This window comes from Schistocerca gregaria, chromosome 7, assembly GCF_023897955.1.
Source record: "Schistocerca gregaria isolate iqSchGreg1 chromosome 7, iqSchGreg1.2, whole genome shotgun sequence".
Classification (NCBI taxonomy): Eukaryota; Metazoa; Arthropoda; class Insecta; order Orthoptera; family Acrididae; genus Schistocerca; species Schistocerca gregaria.
This window is the reverse complement of record NC_064926.1, coordinates 423,884,926-423,897,369: the sequence shown is the minus strand read 5'-3', so window position 1 is coordinate 423,897,369 and position 12,444 is coordinate 423,884,926.

Below are 12,444 nucleotides of genomic sequence, written 5' to 3'. Positions count from 1 at the left end.
ACGAACCCGGATTACCCGTTTATTTCGAGCAGTCGACTTACCGTTAGGCTATCCAGCATGCCGCACGGCCAGACCTAAACCTCCATATGTCGTCACCCTTGTGTCGACAACCTGCACTCGTACATCCATTGTGTATGTTCCCGTACAAATCAAATGGCTCGAAGCACTATGGGTCTTAACATCTGAGGTCATCAGTCCCCTAGGCTTAGAACTACTTAAACCTAACTAACCTAAGGACGTCACACACATCCATGCCCGAGGCAGGATTCGAATCTGCAACCGTAGCAGCAGCGTGGTTACGGACTGAAGGGCCTAGAACCGCTCGGCCACAGCAGCCGGCTGTTCCCGTACAGGGAGGCATTTTAATTGAAAGTCACTTGCTCGGTGTCGGCGGATAAATACGATATTTTATTGTGTGCGTTGTTCAGAAGTACGTCGTAATTTTCCTTCGAGCATGCATGCATGCCCACAGGAAAACATATACGTTCGAAGGGACACGGCATAATACTTCCGAAGAACACAGGCACTGCATTATCGTAAATTTCTCAACCATTCTACTCTCGAACAGCGCGCTGGAAAAACGAACACTTAAACCTTTCCCTGAGAGCTCTGATTTTTCTTATATTATTATATACATAATTTCTTTCTATATGGGAGGGCGTCAAAAAATATTTTTGCATTCAGAGGAAAAAGCTGGTGACTGAAAAGATTCCTTCGCAACGAAAAAAAAAAAAAAACGCTTTTGTTACTAATTGCCTCCACAAGTAGCTTATCATATCCGTGACATTCTCTCCTTTGCTTCGTGACAACACAAAACGAGCTTCCCTTCTTTGATCTTTCTAATGTCTTCCGTCAGTCCTATTTGATAGGGACCCCATAAACCACAACAGAACTCCAGAAGAGGGCGCACAAGCGTAGCGCGGGCAATGTCTTTGGTTGACTTGTTCTGACAGTAAAACGCAGTCTTTAGTTCCCATTCCCCACTTCATTTTCTAAGTTACTGTTACAGTTCAAGTTGTTCGTAAGTGTAGTTCCTAGGTTTATTGAAGTAATCACCAACCAGCTGCACAAAAGAAGTTTTACTTCTTTAGCGTTTTCAGACACCTAGTGCCGTTCTTCAGAAGACTGTACAGAAAAATACCTCACAAATAAATATGTACAAATATTGTGTAAGGAAACCAAACAACACAAGTGCAGACATCATCCCAGAACTGGAGGTAATCAGCTAATGACATGCATGTCTTGAGATTGGTCTCAGAGTGGGGGTCAAAACAGGATAAAATAACAAAACAAAACCCTACGCAACTGTTGTTGCTATAAGGTATAAACGAAAACATAATTGGGCGTACCCAGCATATTAAATAATGTATAACAATCTAATAATAAATAAAGTTAACACAAACGAAATGTGGCTGTATGTGTAGGAAGTGAGGTATTTACTACACGAATCGTAATAGGGAGTTTGTATAAATTCTGTACTAGATATTTCACTGTAACGGAAATATAGAGTGATGCCCAAGTTTCCTTTCTATTATACCTGCTTTTTGACCCGTCTGATTCTCCACTTACTTCAGTTATTGCTTGTTGCCCCTTAGCGCATCTTGCGCACTGTTTGCGCGGCCGTATTTCCTGCGAGCACGCTATTGAACTCTCTACACTAGTTCAACTACATCTTCTGAAACATACCTTGTTACACAACTGATACTAATTCTTCTAGTTTCTACTCTTTCACGAATCGTATCTGCGACCTGCATATGTTCTAGTGCTAGTTATTTCACCATAATAGAAGTGCACAGTTGTGCCAATGCTGCTACGGTCGCAGGTTCGAATCCTGCCTCGGGCATGGATGTTTGTGATGTCCTCAGGTTAGTTAGGTTTAAGTAGTTCTAAGTTCTAGGGGACTAATGACCACAGCAGTTGAGTCCCATAGTGCTCAGAGCCATTTGAACCATTTTTGTGCCAAAGCTTCCTTATCCCTACAGTTACTGTCTGACACTTTGTATTAGCTACTGACTGAGAACTGCTGCACCACTGACTCCACTTTCAGTTCCAGCCCCACGATACCCCACGTCCTTTGTTGTCACCGACAGGTTGCTGCTAAAACGCTACTGAGCTACCGCAGCTGTTTCGGGAATTAGTTCGTAAGTTTCCCATCCATAGCGCCACATGTCTTTTGTATTAACTTTTTTGTCATTAGGTTTTCAAGAATTATCAAATACGCTGGTTGTGAGCACTTACAAGGTAACAACAGTTGCGTAGTTTTTGTGTTATTATTTCACCGTACTTTTACTCTCACTCCGAGAACAATCTCAAGATACTTATGACATTAGCTGATTAGCTCCAGTTCCGGGATGACGTTTGTACTTATTGTTTAGTTTCCTTACATCATATGTGTACAGACATTTGAGCAGTTTTAGGTGATCCATCCTTTGTAGATGAAGAACATTAACCTAATGTCTTTCTGTCATGTACTACAAACAGTGACCTTTCAGACAGGAGATCGTGAATCACAAACTGAGACTATACTCCATTGGCAAGCGATTTGGTTAGAAGACTTCTGGAAATCTAGGAATGAGGGATCAATTTGAGATCCCCTGACGATAGCACTTTTTTTATTCATGCTATCCGTGGTGATTAGGCTACTAAACATGAATATGTGTTCGTATGACATTGTTGCAACATCTCTGATGTTGACTCCGTTCAGCTGGATTTTGAAATAGGTGATGATGTTTGGTTTGTGGAGCGCTCAACTGCGCGGTCATCAGCGGCCATACAAAGTCCCAATTTGTACACAACCCAAGTTTTTCACAATCCATTCTGCCCACTTATCACGAATGATGAAGATGAAATGACGAGGACAACACAAACACCCAGTCCCTAGGCGGAGAAAAATCCCCAACACGGCCGGGAATCGAACCGGGGACCCCATGATCAAACGCCGGTCTTAGTTTTTCAGAATTGAGGAAATAAATTTTTCAATGTCTGGCTAACTCGTACACGTTCTGTAGTCTCTTTAGCAGCACGCGCAGCCAGACGGTTGATGGAGAAACGCTAAGTCCGTTATCGAATCTTGCCATCTTTTAGCGACCATCACATGGCGATTAATTTCATACTATGTTCATCATTTGCGCATTTTGAATTCTCAAGTCCGGTCATTGACCCTTGTGACGTATCACAAAAAAACTGAAAATGCGAATATTATGCTGATTTTTCAACACCAAGAAGAATTGCTTCTCGGCTTTTTTTTACTAACTGGTGGAATGATGGGCTGAAGTTTGGGTTTAAGAAAGTCTTATACCTATATGGTTGTCCATGCGTAGGTAAGTCCACTCTAATTGAGGTGATTAATAATTATGATGTTATTAGTGAACATATTTTCTTCCCTACGCCTGGTGACTTTGCTTTTCAAGGTTTACGAAATTCTCATGAGGTTATATTATTTGAAGAATTCTCTTGGAATCGATGGAAGGGGTATTCGCCTGAACTCAAGAGATTGTTTGAGAGGAAATCATTTGCCATAAATGTTGAATTTGAATCCCATCGCATGATAAAGTTTAATGGTCTCATAAAATGTGTATCCAATCCCTAAGACATGACAGACAATGCCTTTGATAGAAGGCTGTTGGCCGTTGGCGCCCATGACCCTCTTTGGAATTATCCAACGCTAGCCACTAGACCACTAACTGCGCACATTGACTGGGTGAGATCGGTGGTGGAACCCAGTGTGCTGCGGCGTTCGTCCTGTTCAGAATGTTGTGCAAGATGTTGATAACAAAATCCTGTCTCATATTTACTGTTTTTTAACCTCCTCTATTCTAGGATTCCATTTCTTATTAAAAAAGAAGGCATTTTAAGAAGTTTAGCAGAAAACCTAGACAATTAAGGAGAAACAGGGACACAAATTGTACAGTAAAAATGTACGGACATAGAAGTTCTGCTTTGTACTGTATGATGCATACATCTCATCCCGATCACTTTACAATTATTCTGCTGCACTGTCACCGGCTTGTGCACTTTTGTGTACATTTTAAGAGAAACAAAATGACGCACTACGAAGGGATTATCGGCATGGGGCACAATGTGTATGTGATTTAAATGATACCAATTTCACAAAAATATGACGATTTATTCCAGAGAAAGAGCTTCGCAAATTGAGCATGTCAATGAATTGTTGCACCACATTTGGCTCTTATGCAAGCAGCTGTTCAGCTTGGCATTGACTGACGTAGTTGTCCGATGTCCTGAGGGATATCGAGCCAAATTCTGTACAATTGGTACATTAGATGGTCAAAATCTCAAAATGGTTGGAGTGCCTATCCATAATGGTCCAAACGTTCTCAACTGCAGAGACACCTAGCGATCTTGCTGGCCAAAGTAGGATCTGGCGAGCACGAAGGCAAGCAGTATAAACTCTCGCTATGTGTGGGCGGGCATTGTATTCTTGTAATGTAAGCCCAGAGGGCTTGCAATGAACGGCAACGAAAAGGAGCGTAGAACATCATCGACGTTTCGCTGTGCTGCAAGGTGCAGCCTCTGAGAAGAAATGACATCCCAAACCATCACTACTGACTGCCTGGCCGTATAGCGGGCGACAATCCAATTGGTATCCCATCGCTGTCCAGGGCGTCTCCAGACACGTCTTCGGCCTGGAAACACATTGACTGGAGTAGAATTGTCTTCAGTCACGAGTCCCGCTTCGAACTGAGCCCCCATCACCAGCGAAGAAGTGTCTGGAGACGATACGGAGCAGCATCAGGATAGCAACCTGACACCACCATACGGCCCGACATCTAGGAGTGGTGGTCTGGGGTGCCATTCCTTATCATACCAGGACCCCTTTGGTCGTCACCCGCAGTACCCTCACAGCACAGCCAAACGTCGACGATATTCTATGCAACAATTGTTTCCCTTCAAGGCAAGCCATTATGGGACTAAATTTCAGCAAGATAATGCCCGTCCGCACACGGCTAGAATTTCTACAGCTTGCCCTCGTGCTTGACAAACAATATCTTGGTCAGCAAGGTCGGCGGATCTCTCCTCACTGAGAACGATCAAATGTTTCAAATGTCTCTGAGCACTATGGGACTTACTGCAACCGCGCAACCGCTGCGGTCGCAGGTTCGAATTCTGTCTCGCGCATGGCTGTGTGTGATGTCCTTAGGTTAGTAAGGTTTAAGTAGTTTTACGTTCTATGGGACTGATGACCTCAGATGTTAAGTCCCATAGTGCTCAGAGCCATTTGACGCATTTTTTAACTATGGGACTTAACATCTGAGGTCATCAGTCCCCTAGACTTAGAACTACATAAACCTAACTAACCTAAGGACATCACACACATCCATGCCTGAGGCAGGATTCGAAAAAAATGTTCAAATGTGTGTGAAATCTTACAGGACTTAACTGGTAAGGTCATCATTCCCTAAGCTTACACACTGCTTAACCGAAAGTATCCTTAGGACAAACACACAGACCCATGCCCGAGGGAGGACTCGAACCCCCGCCAGGACCAGCCGCACAGTCCATGACTGCAGCGCCTGAGAACGCTCGGCTAATCCCACGCGGCTGCAGGACTCGAACCTGCGACCGTAGCAGCAGCGCGGTTCCGGACTGAAGCGCCTGGAACCGCTCGGCCACAGCGGCCGGCCACTGAGAACGTCTGGAGCACTACAGGTTCTCCTGCCAGTTCGAAATTTTGACGATCTAACACGTCAATTGGACAGAATTTGACACGATATCCCTCAGGAGGATATCGAACAGTTCTGTCAATTAATTCCAAGCCGAGTAACTGCTTGGATAAGGGTCAGAGCTGGACCAAAGCGCTTTTCACATGCTCAGTTTGTGAAGCTCTTTCTTTTGAATAAAAGATCCTATTTTTCTGAAACTGTAATCAGCTTTTGGCCTGCACATGTACGTCACATCCACCGATTTCCGTCTCATTCGGATAACTCCTTCGTGGTACGACTGTTTTTATTTCTGGGTGTATTTCATCAAGAAGGTTTTTTTTTGCAGTTTTTTCATGGAAGTGAGCTCATGATGTCTGATTAAAGTGTTTTGACAATGAGCAAGCGCTTCCCTGTTTCAACTTTCATTCTGTTTTTTTTTTTTTTTTTTCATCTGAACACAAAGAGTGCACTAAGGAAAGCACGTGTATATTCTTCAGTTTCTCTACTATTAGTGATAGAAAACTCCCTTTTCGTATTGCTGTAAAAATTATTCTTTCGGTTTGGTATTATAAAATAGTGAGTGCATAGATTTAGAATTGTCACGTATCCGCTACAACGTCTCCAGACAGCTTACTACAACGGCAACAGAAACCCTTACTGTCTTAAGCAACCGAAAATACAACTTTTTTTTTCTTTATTGTTATTTCATACCTATACATAGGTAGGCCAGCAGCGGCGTAACTAAGCCGCTCTTCGGCCACAGACATGAACATAGTACAAGCAGTAAGAGATACAAAGAGACATGGAGGTTAAAAAACAGTAGACAAACAGAGTAAAATAACAGAAGCCGGTCACTGTGGAGCAGTCAAGTTAAAAGGGATTCACACAGCACATAACGGAGAGATACAAAGTAGCACACGTGAACGATGGAGCACGGAACAAGAGACACGGATGCACTAACAGGACGACAAAACACATAAGCACTGCGGCGACAATCTCCGGCGGTTGGTGATGCACTTGTCACACGAGTAAGGCCGGGGACCTGCCAGAGGGAAGGGGCGAGGGTAGGAGGGAATGGGAGAGAGGTTGATGCCAATGGGGAGAGGATGGGAGAGGGAGGGGTGGTGTGTGGAAGCCCAGGGAGAGGGGGAGGGGAGGGAAGGAGGGAGGGAGAGAAGGGAGAGAGGGTGCTCACATGATAAGGAGAGGAGAGGGAAGGCAAGGCTCAAAGTTGGTAGGAGGGGTAGATGGAGGGGAGGAGGGCATCATCCGGGAGGGGGAGTTGGCGGAAGCCACCTTGGGAGAGGGTGTGGAGAGTGTGAAGATGGAGAGCAGGTGGGATACAGGAGTACAGGCGCGGCAGCGGGTTGGGGTGGGAGAGGATGGGAGAGACAAGCGGGTGGGGAGGATCAAGCTTGCGGGAGGTGTAGAGGATCCGTATCCGTTCGAGGAAAAGGAGGAGGTGTGGGAAGGGGATGAGGTCATAGAGGATCCGCGTGGGGGAAGGGAGGCGGATGCGATAGGCGAGGCGGAGTGCATGGCGTTCAAGGATTTGAAGGGATTGGTAAAAGGTAGGAGGGGCGGAGATCCAGGCGGGATGGGCATAACAAAGGATAGGACGGATGAGGGATTTGAAAATACAACTTAACAGGAATCGGTAACACCGACAGTGCAAAGAATTAACAGCAAGCAATCAAAGATTGTGGAGCTAGTCGTACAAGTGGCGCTTCCTGGCGTATGGACTTCTGCTAGCGTAATATATTTTAACCAAGTGGAATCACAAAAATGTGGGACATTTGAGCGTACATAAAAATCTTTGGGGCTGCGAGTCATTTTAACAAAAAACGGCACGAATGCAACCCTCACTTTATTCTGAAAAGCCAACTGAGTCGTGCACGGCTCTCGTTTATCCCATTTATTGTTTGTCATCTTCTATTACGGTACTGCCGCCTCGTTTTCTTATTCCATTTACTGGCGTCACTACCTTCTTGTCTTACTTGCCCGTGAGCGGCAGCAGCCGCAGCACGTATCGATTAGTGCACTGTCGTACCATCTCTGGAGCGACCGATAGTGTTTCCGGGTCGTCGTGTGTCTGGCAGTCAGTTGATGACGGACCAGCAGTGCAGGCGGGACGCAGCAGCAGTGAAGTTGGGGACGGACGCCGGTGAGGCGCGGATAGCCAGTGCTCGCCGACCGCTGGCGACACACATGAACTGTGCGACGGAGGGAGAGTGGAGCGGGACGACCGTTGGTTGGTCGTATCATCGGCCGACGTATATTTGGTCATTTCACCGTTTTCGGGCGCGCAGTCGGTCGGTTGGCGTGGAGGAATTCTCCGCGGGACGTAGTTTGGCCGTGGCCGCTGTCTGTCTCTACGCGGTGTCGGTGTGTGTGGAGACTGTTCCCATTGCTACGAGGTCTGTGGCTCAACGACCCTGGACACGAAAGTTGAGTTTTGATTTAATCTACCAACACGTCATGACTGTTCACACTGTGTTGTTTGGAGTTCGTTGTCGGCTGTTGGGATATTATCGCGAGCAACAACGTGGTTTTCAAGTTGTAAAATTCTAGCCACCCTCCAGTGGAGTTTCACTGTATTTGGTTATTTGAATTGAAGTGCACCAGCGGAATCTTCTGCCTTCTGGCCGTTAACGTTCCGGTTACCAGCCCCGGCCGTTGACGTATATTTCAGGCAGTATAATTTCCTCGTCGTGTTGTTGCTGTCCAGCAAGGTGTGTAGTTTTACAGCTCCATCAATATCTTCTACGTTGTTCCGTTGAACTCCCTGTTGTGCCCTGGTCGGGTGAGATGGAAGTTGTCCTGTCGGTGGGTCCTTTGACTGTCAGTGGGTTGGGTTGTCATCGGATCGTGAATGGTTGGCCCGACTGCCTGTCTCACCTTGTCGAGCGTTAGTGTTTGAATTCCAGACCGACCCACGAACATCTGAGCGCCCTTAGGTGTAGCGCCTTTTTTTGTTTGTTCTTGTTGTTTGTACTTGTAAGGCTTCTAGCCGATTTTTTAATTAACGTTGTTTTGTCCTTAAGGCATAAGATTCTTTAGGCCTTCAGCCTAATTTAAAGAACTTTTTCACGTAAGACCTTTGGCATTTTAAAGGTTTTATTGTTGTTGAATTTTAAGTGTTGGGCCTTCAGCCGATTTTGAGTTTGAGTTGTTTTGCTCTTAAGGCCTTCATCCTAACTTAAAGAACGGTTTCACGTAAGGCCTTTGGTATTTAAAAAAATGTTATGGAGTTTTAAGTGTTAGGCTTTCAACCGATTTGAATTTAACTTCTTTGCTCTTGAAGTATCTGATTCTGTTGGCCTTCAGCCTAAATAAAGAACTGTTGTGAGATAAGGCTTGCCTTTTAAATTTCTGATTTATGATTGCATTTTAAGTTATTGACCATCAGCCGTTTTTAATTAAAGCGGCTTTTAGCCGGTAATTAAGTCTTGAAGATGAAATCTGTGTGTTTAAAAAAAATTGTGCTCTCTTGTAATGTTTGATTAAATAATAAAATTAGAGTGTAACTGACAGCCCATTATTTTGGCCCATTTCCACAATTTGAACTACCTGTTCTGTCCTGCGGATTAAGCAGGACGTTTCACCGACCTTTGAGCACAAGACCCCCAGTTTTCTTGCGAATCCCGGTTCCTCACAGAGAGATGCTCAGGCACTTGGTTCTTTGTCATTCAGACTGACAGGGGGCTACAGATAATTTCATGGGCATTTCTCAAGCATTTGGATGTCATGAACGCGCAAGTCCTTTCTGCTGTTTGAAATTATAAGCGCGCAGTGTCATCGGAGACGGTGAGTGGTCTCGAGGGTTGTATTGGAGCATCTCTGCTTTGCAAGATGCGCGTGAGACAACGCGTACTCTTAATAGCGAGTTGAGGAAAGACAGCTTGTATCGCTACCGCCCCGGTCCGGACGCCGACTCAAGTTTACTTACGGTGTACTCGACGAATGTGATGAAACCGGTATAATAATATCTTACCGCCGAATTTTACTGATATTTACACCCGGCAAGAGCGTGAATAGAGCACTTACCTGACGGAGCGGACACAAGAAAGAATCACGATAATATGGGGGACCGGAATCTATACTTTCGTAAAATAGTTCTCTAAGCTCTGATTATTTAACAGCGCGCGACTCACCGCCTTGTTAATATAGGATTGCCTGAGGCGCTTTAAGAATTTGTTAAAACTGATGTCTACGTGGAGCGTTCATACTGACAAAAAACGCAAACATAATCTCAGGGATAGTATTTCGTGTTATCACATTACAATGTTGCTGCAAGTCATCTTTACTATAGTGAAATTTAATTGGAAGAAAACTTTTAATGAAAGAAAGTATTTCCCATTTTTTAAAAGTAATAATCTTCGTTTTGCCGAGAAGTGACCAATATCTGGACTTAACTGAATATTCTTAGTTGTTGCCTTAATACGACATAAATTAATATATTCACTTTCTTTTCCTTAGTAATTATATTGCGAGTCTTTTACGACGTTCGTCGATGAAGGAACGCAATGAAATTATTCCTACGCAAGATGTCTGCCAAGAATGATCGATTGTTCGATCGTTCTTGTTGTCTATCCCACGTGCTAAAAACCTTACAAATAATATTTTTATTTCTGCATGAAGGTCACTATGCACATGAAAGAAAATGCACAATCAGCATAAATTACCATATATTATTTAAAATTTTCAACTTAAAATGCGAAATGGCCGCCGTAGCGTGCGTTAGCTTCGAGACTGTGAGTGAGTAATAACGCTGGTCTTTTAAGCTTCTTTCGCCAGCGATTAAAAGAACAATTAATTACCACAAAGATCCTATACAGTCATAGTCTGTTTGTACCATTATTATTTCATTTCATTATAAATTACCATTATAACAGCCAACTGCACGCGTATTTCGAGTTTTTTCTTACAATTTTTACTTTACTTTGTTTTGTGTCTGACTTGTCGTCGCACGATTTAATGTTTTGTACCATGTATCGCCTCAAGCAGTCGGCAGTGGTGTGTCATGAGTAATAGGAGGCCGATGCCGAATGGCACGGTTGCAGTTATTTTCTGAGGAAGTGCAACATTTTGATTTTCTGATAAATTATTTGAGACAACAGGAAAGACTGAAGCATTTTGAGAAGAATATTTTATCATTAATATTTTGATAAGTGATGAAGTGGATTTAATTTAAGGTGAGTGATTTCAGATTTTTTAATTTATTACGGCAGCTTGTAGTTACGCATTCTTGGTTCAGACATCCAGAGACTTCAGTATAGAGGAAGATTAACGGCTATGCATAATTTTTAATTTGTGTTTATTGATAGGAATAAATGTTGAATATTTAATGTCATTTTTCCGAGTTGCATTTTTGAAAAGATCTCATTCGATGTTAAAGATTACCTACGTTTGTTTATTAGTGTTTGTGAACTCATACACTCATACACTCCTGGAAATTGAAATAAGAAGACCGTGAATTCATTGTCCCAGGAAGGGGAAACTTTATTGACACATTCCTGGGGTCAGATACATCACATGATCACACTGACAGAACCACAGGCACATAGACACAGGCAACAGAGCATGCACAATGTCGGCACTAGTACAGTGTATATCCACCTTTCGCAGCAATGCAGGCTGCTATTCTCCCATGGAGACGATCGTAGAGATGCTCGATGTAGTCCTGTGGAACGGCTTGCCATGCCATTTCCACCTGGCGCCTCAGTTGGACCAGCGTTCGTGCTGGACGTGCAGACCGCGTGAGACGACGCTTCATCCAGTCCCAAACATGCTCAATGGGGGACAGATCCGGAGATCTTGCTGGCCAGGGCAGTTGACTTACACCTTCTAGAGCACGTTGGGTGGCACGGGAAACATTCGGACGTGCATTGTCCTGTTGGAACAGCAAGTTCCCTTGCCGGTCTAGGAATGGTAGAACGATGGGTTCGATACGGTTTGGATGTACCGTGCACTATTCAGTGTCCCCTCGACGATCACCAGAGGTGTACGGCCAGTGTAGGAGATCGCTTCCGACACCATGATGCTGGGTGTTGGCCCTGTGTGCCTCAGTCGTATGCAGTCCTGATTGTGGCGCTCACCTGCACGGCGCCAAACACGCATACGACCATTATTGGCACCAAGGCAGAAGCGACTCTCATCGCTGAAGACGACACGTCTCCATTCGTCCCTCAATTCACGCCTGTCGCGACACCACTGGAGGCGGGCTGCACGATGTTGGGGCGTGAGCGGAAGACGGCCTAACGGTGTGCGGGACCGTAGCCCAGCTTCATGGAGACGGTTGCGAATGGTCCTCGCCGATACCCCAGGAGCAACAGTGTCCCTAATTTGCTGGGAAGTGGCGGTGCGGTCCCCTACGGCACTGCGTAGGATCCTACGGTCTTGGCGTGCATCCGTGCGTCGCTGCGGTCCGGTCCCTGGTCGACGGGCACGTGCACCTTCCGCCGACCACTGGCGACAACATCGATGTACTGTGGAGACCTCACGCCCCACGTGTTGAGCAATTCGGCGGTACGTCCACCCGGCCTCCCGCATGCCCACTATACGCCCTCGCTCATAGTCCGTCAACTGCACATACGGTTCACGTCCACGCTGTCGCGGCATGCTACTAGTGTTAAAGACTGCGATGAAGCTCCGTATGCCACGGCAAACTGGCTGACACTGACGGCGGCGGTGCACAAATGCTGCGCAGCTAGCGCCATTCGACGGCCAACACCGCGGTTCCTGGTGTGTCCGCTGTGCCGTGCGTGTGATCATTGCTTGT